We start from the raw sequence: 15267 nt of genomic DNA, 5'->3' as shown, positions 1-15267 counted from the left end.
TTGCAGACTAATAAAACAATGTGTTGAGTCTAAAAATGATTTAATATTAAATTGATCAAGATTATTAAAACAAAATGTTAGTGTTTGCAAATAACCTATTCATTTCTTCCTTGTGTTATATCAAGTTTGTGTAATAAAATCACATTTTATGAAACTATCGAAAGGGCATTTTAAGAAATGGATCAAGGCCCTGGGGATTTAGCTCAGCGGCAAAAGCTCCTGCCTGGCAAGTGCAAGGTCATGAGTTCGGTTCCCGGTACCGGAGAAAAAACAAAAAAAAAAAACAAAACAAGAAATGGATCAAAATGGAACTGACAACTTACCCCAGAAAAATTTCTTAGCCTAGTGTGGTAGCGCACGCCTGTAATCCCAGCACTCAGGAGGCTGAGGCAGGAGGATCATTCTGAGTTGGAGCCCAGAGAGGGCTACAAAGTGACCTCAAGGCCGGCCTGAATTGCATAGCAAGATCCTGTCCCAAAATGACCAAAAATAAAAAAAGAAAAGAAAAATTTATTAGACTATATACCGATTATCAATTGTGGACTGGACTGGGGAGAGTGTTGGGAAAAGCAATAGGAAAAACAATTGAGAAAAGGAATGGAGAGAGAAAGGCGAGTAGGACAGAGCGGAGGCTGAGCAGTGGGAGCCTCCGCTTATGTTCATGGAGGACTGGAATAAGAGATGATTTGAGAAATTTGAGATATTGCATCAGAAAAGCAGATAGAGCTCAAATAAATAACCTACTGGTGCACCTCAAGGTCCTAGAAAAACAAGAATAATATAAACCCAAAGCTAACATGAGGAAGGAAATTATTAAGATCAGAGCAGTAATGAATGAAATGGAGACTAAAAAACAGTAAAATCAATGAATCTAAGAGTTTTTTCTTTGAAAGAACAAGCAAAATGGACAAACCCTTAGTGAATCATACCAAAATAGAGAAAGAAAAGACCAAATGCATGCAATTAGAAATAAAAAAGATGAAATCACAACAGTTTCTGACAAAATCCAGATCATTGTTAACTTTTTTGAGAACCTGCACTCTAATAAAATGGGAAATTCAGAAGAAATGGATAAATTCTACATACATATGTAGTACCAAAGCTGAACCAAAAGGAAATAAAGATCCCAAATAATCCAATATCACTCAGTGAAATTGAAGAAATAATTTTTTAAAAAACCCCTACCAACTAAGAAAAGCCCAGGTCCCTATAGAGTCACCTTGGAATTCTACAAGGACTTTAAAGAAGGTTTAATGCCAACACTCTCTGAACTCTTTAATGAAATGGAAAGGGAAGCAGTACACTCAGAGTCATTCCTGGAAGCAAGCTTTATGCTGATTCCAAAACCAGAAAAGGACCCAACCCATAAAGGAAAACTATAGGCCAAATTCTTTGATGAACATAGATGCTAAAAACCTCAATGAGACACTGGCAAACAAAATGCAGCAAATCATCAAGAAGATCTTTCCAAGGATGCAGGGGTGGTTCAATATATACAAATCAATATATGTAATGCAACACATAAAAAGAAGCAAAGACAAAAACCACATGATTATCTCAATAGATGCAGAAAGCACTTGTTAAAATCCAACATTCATTCATGACAAAGACAATGAAGAGAATAGATATAGAAGGTCTTCATCTCAATCTGATAAAAAGCCATCTATGACCAATCAACAGCCAACATCATACTAAATGGTGAGAAGCTGAAAGCTTTCTTTCTAAAATCAGGGGCAAGATAAGATGCCCACTATTATCACTTCTGTTCAGTATAGCTCTTGAAACATTAACCAGAGCAATTAGACAAGGGAAAGAAAGGGATACAGATAGAAAAGGAAGAAGTAAATTATCATTATTTACAGAGGATGTGGTCCTCTACAGAGAAGATCCCCAAAACCCCAACAAAACACTCCAGTGAATTAATAATTAAAGTCAGCACCATAGCAATATACAAAATTAGCACTCAAAACTCAATAGCGTTTCTGTACAGCAATAATAAATTCACAGAAAAAGAAACTAGCGAAGTGATACCTTTTGCAATAGCATCAAGAGCAATGAAATAGTTATGAATTAACCTATCCAAGAAAGGGAAAGACTTCCACAATGAAAACTACATTACTCTAAAAAAGGAGATTGAAGTGGACATCAGAAAATGGAAAGATATCCCCTGTTTCTGGATAGGTAGAACCCATATAGTAAAAATGACCATACTCCCAAAATTGTTACACAGTTTTGTCTTAATCTCAATCAAAACACCAATAGCATTTCTTTTTATTTCTTCAATCAGATTTCATTGGTATATTTTAGATAAACATAATGATCATATTCAACATAGAGAATTTGTACCTGTATGTGATGTAACTTGATTCTTTTTTCCCATTCCCCTACCCTCCCTTCAACCCCTCTTCCACTCCCCACTTACAAAAGCTTTGTTTACAATTTTTTCTTCTTTTCTCACTTTTTTAACCTTTCCTTTCCCATTCCTTTGTTCCCCCCATTTGAACATTTTCTTCCTATTTCACAATACCTAATATATATTTTAGTCTTTATTTACACTTACATTTTCTCACACCAGAGAAATGATGTTGTATTTACACATGTGTGTCCAATTTATTTCACTTAACAGTACGGTCTCAAGGTGCATCTATTGACCTAGGAATATCTCAAGCTTATCCTTCTTGATGGCAGAATGGTACTATACTGTATTAAAAGACCACATCTTCTTTATCCAGTTCTTGATTGAGGGGCATTTGGGCTGTGTTCAAGATTTGGCTATTACAAACTATGCTGCTATAAACATGACAGTGCATCTATCGCTATGGTATGATGCTTTTAATTATTTCTGGAAGATACCCAAAAGGGGAATAGCTGGGTCAAATTGGCATTTCTAACAGAACTAGAGAAAATAATCCTAAAATTCATATGGAACCAGAAGACACTTAGAATAGCAAAAGCAATTCTGGGTAACAAGTGCAAGGCATGGGGGCATCACAATCCCAGATTTTTAACTTAAAATACCATAAAACTGCAGTAATAAAAACAGGATGGTATTGACAAAAACAGCACAATACAACACCACAGAACAAACTTGTGGATCAGTGGAAGGAACAGAGGATGCAGAAACTACTCCAGGCACTATCAGCTATCTTATCTTTGACAAAGGGGCCAAATTCTTTCACTATAGGAAAGAAAGCCTCTTTAACCAATGTGCTAAGAAAATGGGCTTTCCACAGTTGAAGTTTGAACCTAGACCCATATCTCTCACCATGCACTAAACTAAAATAAAAATAGATCAAAGATCTACATATTAAATCAGAAACAATCTGCTGGAAGAAAAAAATAGTTAAAACTCTTGAAGATAGAGGTGTGGGCAGACTTTCTGAACACAGCTGCAGTTGTACGAGAAATAATACCAAGAATGAACAAATGGGATCACATAGAATTAGAAAGCTGCACAGCAAAGGAAACCACCAACAAAGTGAATAGACAACCTACAGAATACGGAAAAAAATTTGCCAGCTGTTCCTCACACAAAGGACTAATATCTACAATACATAATAAATTCAAAAAAATTAGACCTCTCAAATTTAAAGACCCAATCAAAAACTGGGCATCTGAAATAAATAGACATTTCTCAGATGAAGAAGTACAGCTGGTCAATAATTAATGACAAAACGTTCAACATTGCTGGCCATTGGAGAGAAATGCAAATTAAAACGATACTGAGCTGGGCTGGGGATATACCTCAGTGGTATAAGTGCCTGCCTGCCTGGCAAGCACAAGGTCCTGAGTTCGATTCCTGGTACTAAAAAAAAAACACCCCCCCCCCAAAAGAAAAAACGATACTGAGAATCCATCTTACTCTGAAACAATAGCTACAATCAAGAAAGCAACCAATAACATGCTGGAAAGGTTGGAGATGGAGAAGAAACACTTCTTTGTTACTGGGAGTGTAAACTGGCATAATTACTTTGGAAATAAATACTGGGACTCCTCAGAAAACTTAAAAGAGAAATTTCACTTGACACAGCCAAACAGTTAAAGCCATCATATCACAGTGATGTTTGCATACCATGTTTATAGTAGCACAATTAACAATATTGAAACCTTGGAAGCAGCCTATATGTCCATCCACAAGTGAATGGATAAAGAAAATATATAAATAAAGTCCAAAATAGAGACAGAAAGTAGGAGAAAAAAGTTACTGTATCTAAAATTGTACCTTGATTTAGTGTAATTGTCTTATGAGTTTTATATATTTTTATATGTTTGTGTTTTATATGTTAGTCTGGCTGTTAATTTGTATGATAATCAACTTGATAAGGACTCATAAAATAAATAGATGAATCTGACGCTGGCAACAAAACTTTTTAAAAGGGGGAATGGCGAAGGGAAAAAACAATTATGATGTGTTATACGCATGTACCAATTCTCCAGGACGAATGTCATCATTATGTACTGCAAACATGCACTAATAAACACTAAACATTTTTTAAATTTTTGATATTTATTTAAAGTTATTTATTACAAAGATGTGTGAGATTAAATAGTGGAGAAGGAAGGAAAAGATACAAACTCGTAGAGCCTGTGAGAGACCTATATATAGCTGTTGCTATTGTTTTACAATAATAGATCCATAAAACAACCATTAGTTCCACAAACATTTGCAAGCATTCCGCAAACATTCCCCCTAGGTGCTGGGCATCATACAAGGTTGTAGTTAAGACAAATTAGCACCTATAACATGTCTATAAAAACCTGGAGGAGATGCTGAAGATCATCTGTGCAAGTTTTTTATGTCAATAAGAAACCTATCAATTTGGGGTTATTTTTTGACTGATTCTCAGTGAATTAAATTAGTGTGAGAGATCATGAAGATATGCAGTCCAAAGCTTTGACAGCAGCTTTTTAAAGAGCAGAATGCCAAACTGTGAGTCTCAGCTTTGGGGCAACACAAGATAGCTTAGTTACATCAAATTGGCTATCTTAATAGTGCTCATTAAAAAGGAGTTCTACCTGGATTATATTGTTGGGCTTGTTAAACAGGAATCCCAACTAGAATTCAAATACGTGCTTCTATGTATAAAGTACACTTTATCAGCGACAAAGTTACTGAGACAATAAGTAGTTCTATCCCTTGGACACTCCATATTTGTAAAACTATGGACTGTAGCACTTACTATTAAAATAGAATTTGAAGTCTAACATTTTCAGTGTTAGTGATGATTGAAGACTTTTATTAAACTAAAGCTTCCATGTAAGGTTTTCTAAATAAGTAATAGGAACATGTAAATACCATCTGCATAGAATTGTTATATTTTGACTTATTATAAAAGGTAAAACTTTTAAAAAGTGAACAATATCAAATATTAAGTTAAATGAGACAAATAAGTCTGCACTGGGAGACAAGCAGTCGCTTTATGCTACTGCTATGGTAATTTACATTTAAAAGAAGGTGATTTCCAAGGGTGGCTGGCAGAAACCATAAAAGACGAAAATCTGGAGTACTGTAGTGTAGCTAGAAATTTTGTGTAAAGCATTCCCTAAACTATGCCAAGTCTTGGTCTTATTCCTGTGAAACTAGAAATCTCATTTTAGAGCCCATTGTCAATGTGTGTGACAATGCTCCCCATGTTTGATCCAACACCAACGTGTGGATGTTGGTGTTTTTGTACTGACCCAAACCTGATCCAGTACAAAGTCTCTCAAACAGAAATTGAATGTTTCTCAAAGCATAATTGCCCTTTCATTTCTTTTTCACCTTCCAGTGCCTTTCATAAGTTCATCCAGTGGGTTAATCATTAATTAATATTTAATGAGGCTTTTTCCCAATACCCAAACCCTCTCTGCTAGTCTGGCCTTTGGGCAGTGTGTAAACTCCTCCGTTCCTCCTACAGGAAGCCCTGACACTCACTACAGGTTGTTTTCTCTAAGAAAACCCACAATAGCAAAACTCAAGTGGGGATTTCCTTTACAAGAGCACTCAATCTTTAAGTCTCTCTTAATTTAGCATTCTGCTGTATGTAAAACGCTCCTTATCTGAAACAATTTTAAAAATTTTCAAAACTTCCGAAGCGCATGTTTCTTGAACAAAAACGGTTGTGACTGCAATAGGAAAGAGCTTAGACTGTTTTCCTACAGCTGTCCCACAAGCCAGCTCCTTGACCTGACCCTGCAGAATGCCTCCGACTCTGGCCCTCCCAAGCTGATTTTGGAACTGGGATGAGCCAAAGGATTGGAATGCAGATAAGGAGGGGAAACCTCTGCATGCATTAATGAAAGAGGTCAGCTATGACAAGGAGGCAGTCTCTTAGGCAGAGGAATAGAGGAAATGGTATGCTGGGAAGCTGGAGCAGTCTCCAGGTTTTCTCTGGCTAAAGGAGACTGGTGAGAAGGAGGGAAGCAAGAGAGGAACCAAGTAACTTCCACCACCCCTCCCACCTCCGCCTCTCATTTTCTGAACAAACCTACCAGACAGGTGATTTTGGTCAACAATCTACTTGGGTGGAAACCAAAAGCAGGACAGCCCTGCCCTGTCCTGCCTATTGTGCTTTCTTCACTTCTTAGAGAAAGGGACGATTGCTGAGGTTTCCCTGGGCGTCCTTTGGCACCTACGCAGATGACCCTCCCTGCCCATGGGAGATTCTCTTCATGATTCCAGGAGCAACTGTGTTGTTCCCAGCTTCTCCACAGACTTAAATGGGCGGTGCTCAAATTCGAGTACAGACATTTCCATCTTTTCATTTCTTCCAATGATTTTTTTGAACATGTACTTCAAGCCAAGCACTGTGAACTTCTTTTTCTTAGCCCAAGCACAGAGGGGAGAACTAGGTGCGGAGAACCAGGACAGTAGCTACTCCCCGCCTCTGAGTTGCGGTTCCCATCCCTACGGGTATCCATCCCGGGGCCATTCTCCCAGCTCCCCACCCAGTTGATGTGACAGGCTTGTGGCCCAATCCCCTTCCTGGTTCCCAGGCCGACTGCTAGCACCACCCGAGCCAATGGCGGCGGCCGAAGGGCGGAGGGGGCTGGCAGGAGGGGAGGGAGCGCTGGCTTTAGAACCGCAGCCGCAAACATTCCAAGGGGCAGAAGTTGCCTGAGTGCGCTGGTCGGAGGTTGTCGGCCCAGACCGGGGACTCTGCGACTTTACGTAAGTGGTTCGCCAGTCCGGGAGCCAGTTTTCTGGGCATGGGCGGGAGTGGGTCCTGAGGAGAGCATCTCAGAGAAACTCGGCAGGAACGTGCCTCGCACCGGGGCGCGGGGACTGGGCGCAGGCAGAGGTCGGAGACCTTGCAGTCGGAGCCCTTGGGCGCTCTACGATCGCTCGCTGCGGAGATGGGTGGGAGTGACCGGGGGCCTCCCCACCCCACCCCCACCGCAAGCACTTCTCCGCTGTAGAGGACGGTGCTTTCTCTCTAGTTGCTCTGAACTTGTTGCCCACCTCGGTCTGGAGTCCTTGACGCCAACCCTTGCCCAGATTACCTTCCCCCGCCTTGGCCCAGAAGTGGAAGCCGAGCGCCTAACTTCCCTCTGCAGTCCTTTTCCAGCCAGTGCTATTCCCCTCGCGCCCGCCCGGACTCAGGAAACCCCGGAGCCGGCAGTCTGCGACGCCCGCGTTCCCGCAAGCTCCCCTCGGGTGTCCTGGCGGGTCTACTCCGACCCTGAGGCTCGGCGCGGGGCGGGGGTGGAGTGCCAAGGCCCGGGGAAGGAACTTGGCCTGAGTCGCCTGCCTTCTGCCTGCTTCCCTCCCTTGCCAATACCCAGAGCGTCGCGATCGCACCGCGTCTCCCTATGAGTAAGCACTTTTCTTCTTTCAGTAGCACAACATCCCCGGGCCACCCGGGCAACCCCTTTCCGTTCTCCTCTCCCCCGACCCCGCGCCGCGTGGCTGCTCCCTGCCCAACTCCTTTGGCCCTGCAGCCCGGAGCGCGCGGTCGCGCCTGCAGCAGCCCCGGACCTGTCTGGGCTCCCTGGAAGGCTGAACAGAAGGGAGGGGGTTAAGCCGCCCCTTCCCCCGCACAGCTGCACTTGGCCAGTGTTTACTTTTCTCCACCCGCAGTACTTAAGCGCTCTAACTAGGGGCTGGGGGCGCCGACCACCCCCGCCCTGGCTTCTCGCCAGTCCCAAAGTTGCCGCCGCCACCGCCACAGCTGCCGCAAAGTGCTGGCGGCTCCTACAGCCCGCCAGGCTCCAGACGGGAGCTGGTCCTAGCCGGGGAGGTGGAGTGGGTTTAGTAGCAGCTGACACTTCCTGTCCGCTACGGTTCTTCTTTCTCACCTGAGCTGTTCACCATCCCCAGTGGTGTAGAAGGTCCAGCTTGGAAGAGTTGGGGAGCCTGGCCATTTAGGATCAGACACGGGATGCTGGGGGTTCCCGGCCTGCTAGGAATGATGCAGAGGGGGAAAGGGAACCTGGCTTGCCACACAGTAGGTGGGAAACGCAGTGAAATTAAAAACTACTGAGGAATAAGCACTTAGTGCACATGAATGTCAAAATGTACTGTATTCAGGAGCCTGAACTTGATGTCTGAGGTGCAGTTCATAGTGAATTACAACTAAGTGGCCACAGTCCCATACGGGCCAATTGGCATGACGTGCCCCAAGTCTCTGATGCCCCAAGGGCAATGGTCACGTGACATCTTTTGACTTTAAAAATGGAATGTAAGGGCTGAGGCACATATTCCAAAAACTCCACGAGAAGGGGGGCTGACCCAGCCTCCACTCAAGGGAATTCTTGCCTTTGGATGAGCGCAACAGAAAGGGAATTTGATGCTCCAATTTTACACAAAATAAAAACAGGAGCTGTTTTTAAAATAAAGTCTTAAAATTTTTTGTTGCAGGACATATTTCTCCTTGGTTCCCTTTAAATCTCATTATGGCTTCTTGAAATTTAAAAAATATCTTTTTAATTATTCTGTAGGAAAATTGTCCTACTCTGGACCATTACATTCTTTTTTTTTTTTTTTTTTTTTTTTTTTTTTTGGTTTTTCTCCGGTACCGGGAACCGAACTCACGACCTTGCGCTTGCCAGGCAGGCGCTTTTGCCGCTGAGTTAAATCCCCAGCCCTGACCATTACATTCTTAAATGCTAGATTTGAAGCTGTATTCCATAAGATAGCATTTTCCTTTTTAAAGGATCTACTCATATTCCTTGCTCTGGCTTATATTTTAGGTGAACTATTCTGTATATTGGGCATCTACTTAAAGGTGGTGGTAATTCCTGTACTGAAATTAACCATCGGTTTTCTGTGGTTTGGAAAGACTCAAATCAGAAATGATACTCAAAAACAGTCGATACTAAATTTGACAAATAGAGTTGATTGGGTTTTTGCCTGTCCACGGTTTGGTTAGAATAACGAGAGGCCCCGAAACAATATTCCCGTATGGCCCTATAGCAGTCCATGTGGCCCAAGTTAAGATTACTACTGGGAAGGCAGGGCACTTTTGCTATTTAGATTGTGTACTGCGGGGTGCAGAAGCAGACAGAGGAATCTCCAAGAGCAGCAGTTTAAAAGCTTTACTTATTTGCAAAAAAGTGGATCCAGTTAATACACAGCCTTGAAAACAACTAGGGCAGAAACTATAAAAATAAATTTGGTACTATTCAAGAGAGTTTGGCTTTGTATTTTTTGTTTGTTTGGGTTTTTTTGCCCCAAGTCCTTTTTATTTACAGTAGCCACCTCTGAATGACTTGAGGACTGCATATTCTTGCTGTGCATAGGTTTCCGAGCCTGAAAGCAAGAACTACCCGAAAACACATAGCTCTGACCCCTAGGCTAACCTAATGGCACAGATTGGCTGAAAATGGATTTAAACTGCACCTGATCCACTGTAGTTAACTACACTGGTAGATAGACCACCCCAAGTGAATGTGAGGTGACAACATAATTTTAGATAGAACTCCTAATAAATATTTAACCTTAAAAAAAAGCAAGGAACTACCATACAACTAGGTGACAATAAAGGAAAATAAATTATCTTTCTTTTTTTCTTTCTTGTTTTCTTTCTGTCTCCTTCTTTTCCTTTTCTTTTTACTTTTTTGGTACTGGAGATGAAACTTGAGGCCTTGTACACGCAGGCAAGCACTATACCACTGAGCTACGTCCCCAGCCCCATGAGATCAGTTCTGTTTCAAATGCTGTGAAATCATATCAAAAAAGAATCATCACTAGGCTCTAGCTCACACCATTTCATTGTCTTGGAATGATCATGCATTTAAAACCACCCTCAAGGGTGGGGGAGGGTACAGCTCAGTGGCACTGCCTAGCACGTGCAAGGTCCTGGGTTCAATCCTCAGCTCTGCCAAAAAAACAAACAAAAAAGGCCAAAATGAAGCTAATATTCCTGACTTCATTTTTTAGTGGTACATTTTCAGTAAATTTAGTGAGTTGTGAGACTAAGTCTTAATTTCTACTGTGAGATATAGTCATACCAACCACTTTCTTTACCTGGGATGGGAAGGTGTATACATTATGTTAGCTTTGACTTAATATAATCAGCCTGAAAGCCTAAACTCTTCAGCCTGACGGCCTTTAGATTTAATTGCTAAAAACGACCAACCTTATGGCATTTGGGGTAGAAGAATTAATTATAACTGCTGAATAATATTGTGAGATGAAGTCTCTTCTACAAATGGTTACAGGCACATTAAACTTGACTGTGACTGTTTATACTGGCAGAATGTCAGTATCCAGGGCACTATCAGAAACCCAATGAAATTTTTCTCCTAGGCAAACATTATGACTGTTACTGAAAAGGACAGCTTGATTATGATACTCTAAGCACTAAAGTCATTCTATTTGGTGAAACTGACAGAGAAAAAGAAGAAAACCCACTTACTATTATTGCATTCTTCTGATTTAGGCATTATTTCTACTTGGCTTTCCACAAAATTTATTGAAATAATAGTCTTAGCACATATGATAAAGATATGGGTTTGTGTTTGATCTGGCATAATCTAGGTAGAATGTGTATTACACACCATATCTTGATTTTGCTGTTTGGTAAAACAAAAAATAAAAATAACTAGTATAAAATGAAATTTGAAAATGAACATCTATCAATAACAGGACAATCTGGTTTCAGAATCATTTCATACTTCGTCATGAAAGTTTTTCTTCTGGTGAAAAGTGATCTACAGGGGAAACATTTGATCTATGAAAATAATAAAACTCAGGTTAGAAGAAAACAGCTGGGTCATGTTTTGAGTCTGCATAATTATTCTAGAGAGGATTCTACTATGTGATGTATGTTCAATGTGTTTGAGGCTTCAAAAGCATTCTGGGTGCATTACAGTGTTGGAAATTTGTTTGTTTATTATTGGTTTTTTTTGAAACAGGGTCTCATTACGTAGTTCGAAATGACCTGGAATTCACTATGTAGCCCAGGTAGCCCAGGCAGGCCTCGAACTTGTGGTAATCCTCCTGCCTCAGTCTCCCAAATGCTGGGATTACAGGTACATGTTACCCGTCTCCCTGGAAGTTCTTTTAGATATCAGTGATTACCATTGATTGTCGTTAGTTATGAAGGGCTTTGGTTAAGGTTATAGAAACTCTAATCATTAAGTGACTCATCATAGGTGGATTGATTTCTTTTACTTATGGAAAGACAATTTCAAAAATTCCCAGTAAATTTAATTCTATAGTACTGAATTTTGCCATATTCTTAGTACTTGAAAGAAAAGTGTGCTTATTAACTGTTTCAGAGATGAGGTAGCATTGGTGGTTATATGAAAATACTAAGGGAGAAGTATGTTGGACTTGTTTTCAGAGGAGCTGGATTTTATGCATGCTCCACTGCTGACTCAGAGTTTGACCTTAAAAAGTCATTGAAAATTATCATATTGATAACTTACATTGAGTATATATGTGTGCCAGACAATAGACTTGTTCTTATTTATAAAATAAGGAAAGGCCCAAGGATTTTGGTTGGCTAAGATTGCTTTTTAAAAATACTTATAATTTGGCTTCTTCCAGTTATATTTATCAATTGATTTACCAGGTTTTTTTTTCCTGTGCAGTGCTGAGGGTGGAACCAGGGCCTTGCTCACACTAGGCAGGTGCTTTACCACTGAGCTACATCCCCAGACCCTGGTTTCCCATATTTTGATGCAACTATGTTGAACTAAACTAAATAGCTTGTTGACAAATTGATGACTATTCAGGAAGGTGATTTCCAGAGACTTATCCATGACTGATGTTAGTTCTATAAAATGTGGATTTGGGGGGCAATAAATTTACTGGTTTTATGATGCTAGAAAGCTTAAGTTTTCTTAAAAGCTTAGAAATGTGCTTAATGAAAAGAAGGTCATGCTGTTAATTGGAACAGGTATTTTGCATGGAATTTGGAATCTTTTAGGCTTCTGCAGCCTGCACAGATAGGTCATCTTCAGTAAATCACTGAGGTTCTCTGTGGTCATATCTGGATTTTGCTTTATTTTGAAACCATCTGTTTCCAATTTACACACTTCACAAGCATGCTGAAAGGATAAGTGAGCTCTGTGAAACCTTGGCTCTTCAGCGGACAGGTGCTATATAAATTTAAAGTGCTGTAGTAGTATATCATACCAATACTGAGGCCTTAATAAGAGTTTTCAGAGAGGCAGGGTGTGTGGCCTAATGAAAAAGACAAAGAAAAAAGAGAAAGAAAGAAAGAAGAAAGAAAGAAAAAAAGAAAGAAAGAAAGAAGGAGGAGGAGAAGAAGGAGAAAGAGGAGAAGAAGAAGAAGGAGAAGGAGAAGAAGGAGAAGGAGAATGAGGAGGAGAAGGAGGAGAAGGAGGAGGAGGAGGAGGAGGAGAAGAAGGTGAAGAAGAAGAAGAAGAAGAAGAAGAAGAAGAAGAAGAAGAAGAAGAAGAAGAAGAAGAAGAAGAAGAGGAGGAGGAGGAAGAGGAAGAAGAAGGGGAAGGGGGAGGAGTAGGAGGAAGGGGGAAGGGAGGAGAAGGAGGTGGAAGGAGGAGGAGGAAGGGGGAGGGGAGGAGGGGAAGGGGAAGAAAGTTATAGAAATGACAGAGTTCTCATCATTTCTCTTTTCATGATTTCACATGTCTGTAAAAATTCTGTAATTCATGTCTGTAAGAGTTCTCATCATTTCTCTTTTCACGATTTTATATGTCTGTAAAAATTCTCCAGACATCCAAGTTTAAAAGAAAAAGCAGCACTGGGGATATAGCTCAGTGGCACAGAGCCTACCTGGCAAACACAAGGTCTGGAGTTCAATTCTCGGTACCAAAAAAAAAGCAAAGGCAAAATAGTGTAAGATATAATGTAATTTAAAAATAAGAGGACTGGATGAGAAAAAAAATCTACATGTCTGTCATATGTTCTTACATTTCTTCCATCAAATATTGTGCAAAGTAGCCCACTGAAGCCATTAATTTGGTGATTTTTTTTTTCCTTAATTAACTACTAAGCAGTATTTTGGCCTCCTGGTAATCATTACAGGCTGTTAGCTTGGCATACTTCATTCTTAGTTTTATAATTTCCCATAATAATGTTTTGTGTAACATTGCTCATGGAATATCAAGAGTTTCTCCTCATAATTGCATTTGAAAAGGGGTAAGATATAAGTATGGAAAAGCACATAAAAAGGAGATAAGCTGTATTTAAGTGGTATGCCATCAATAACAGAAAATGTGACAAGTCAATGTGGATTTTCTCTTAATGTATACATATTGAACTAGATTGATTCTGAGGTTATTTTCAACCTCCACCCTCAAAACTGGTAACTTGGAATTAATTTGCAATATTCTCATTTTGCAAATTATACGATGCTTCTATAACTACCATTCTTTGAATTATTGTGCTTTTATTTTGTCAGTTAAAATTACATTTAACAACAATTGTTAAAGTAGCATTTGTCAAGTGAGAGTACTTAATTAAAATGAGATAAGCAAAAGGCCTTGAGTTAAACGACTAGAAAAATAACCAGGTATCATATGAAGAGTTCTGAAGAGTAGGTTCATTGTTCTACTAGAAATCATTTTCTTTTGTAAAGTCTAATCACTTATTTTTACTATGTCTGGTTTAAAAGATTCAGTAGAGAAAACATTTATAATCTTGTAACCTATTCATTGAAAATAGAACTTTAAATATCTTAACCTATGATATATACAAAAACATGCACATATGTGTGTGTATGTTTTATGGTCCATAAAATGAAATGCTAAGGCAGTGTAATAGCTTTTAATATTCATATTATTGTGTTCTGCATTATATATTCTAGTTACATAATGTTGGATTTAGACATTCTGTTATTTGCACTGGATGATATGCTGTCTTTCATAGATGAGTGTAATTTTTAATGTTGAACCCAGGGCCTCATGCATGCTACACACATGCTCTGCCATGGAGCTAAAATTCCAGCCAAGATGAAAATAATTTTTAAACTTTAATGTATGTCTTAATTTACTTGTGTGTACCCATTTTTGCCATTTGTTGTTCTTTTTGATATTTTGGGGCTAGCATATCAGGTCAAGGAGGATTACTCTTACAGGCTGCAAAGTGTTTGCCCAAAGGTGAAAATGATATGAAATTTTTCCTAGGGCACATTTTATTGCTATAATATGATATGTAGGAGTTAACCTACTAGCAAAGCATCACAAGTAGTGCATTTTTGTGGGACACTGGGATTTTTTTTTGTATTTCTTTGAGACAGTTTCTCACTATGTAGTCCAAGCCAGGCTTGAGCTCACAAGGTGGCTTTGAACTCCGCATGATCCTCCTGCCTCAGGCTTCAGCATGCTAGAGTGCCAAGATTACAGGCATGTGCCACCATGCCTGGCTACTTAAGATGTGTTTAATCGCTTTGCTTTGGATTTTAAAAATAGAAGATCACTGTAAAAATTTTTTAAAATATGAGTTTATAATGAAGAAAATGAAAATACAATTGTATACCTGCTTGTATTTTTATCTGTTCATTTCATATGGGGAGAGATATTTTTAAAAATTGAAGACTGAGCATATAGCTCAGTGGTATCAATACTTGCCTAATATGAATGAGGCCCTGGTCAACTCCCTGTCTCCCCTGCAAAGAAAAAAAGAAAAGAAAGAGTATATAAGCTGTATGTGGATTAAGATTTTTTTTTTTTTTTGCAGTGCTGATGCTCAAACCCAGGGACTCACACATGCTTCGCAAATGCATGATCTTGTAAACATTTTTCACTTCATTAAATGTATATATTTTGTACCAAGAATCGAACTCAGGACCTTGTGCTTGGCAGGCAGGCACTTGTGCAGCTGAGCTATATCCCTGGCCCTTTTTTGTCTTTTTC

The 15267-nt window shown here is 39.8% G+C and overlaps 1 protein-coding gene across 1 annotated transcript in view; it reads left to right on the top strand.

The window, feature by feature from the left end:
* Positions 1 to 7045: 7045 nt before the first annotated feature.
* The window catches only part of Pls3 (plastin 3), a 95240-nt gene continuing 87018 nt past the window's right edge, over positions 7046 to 15267 (top strand). Inside the window, exon 1 of the mRNA XM_005404619.2 lies at positions 7046 to 7150. The gene's annotated coding sequence lies outside the window, so the exon portion shown is untranslated. The remainder of the gene's footprint in view (positions 7151 to 15267) is intronic.

This window comes from Chinchilla lanigera, unplaced genomic scaffold, assembly GCF_000276665.1.
Source record: "Chinchilla lanigera isolate Chin_1 unplaced genomic scaffold, ChiLan1.0 scaffold00089, whole genome shotgun sequence".
Classification (NCBI taxonomy): domain Eukaryota; kingdom Metazoa; phylum Chordata; class Mammalia; order Rodentia; family Chinchillidae; genus Chinchilla; species Chinchilla lanigera.
The sequence above is the reverse complement of the archived record's forward strand: the minus strand, read 5'-3'. Positions and strand labels throughout refer to the sequence as shown.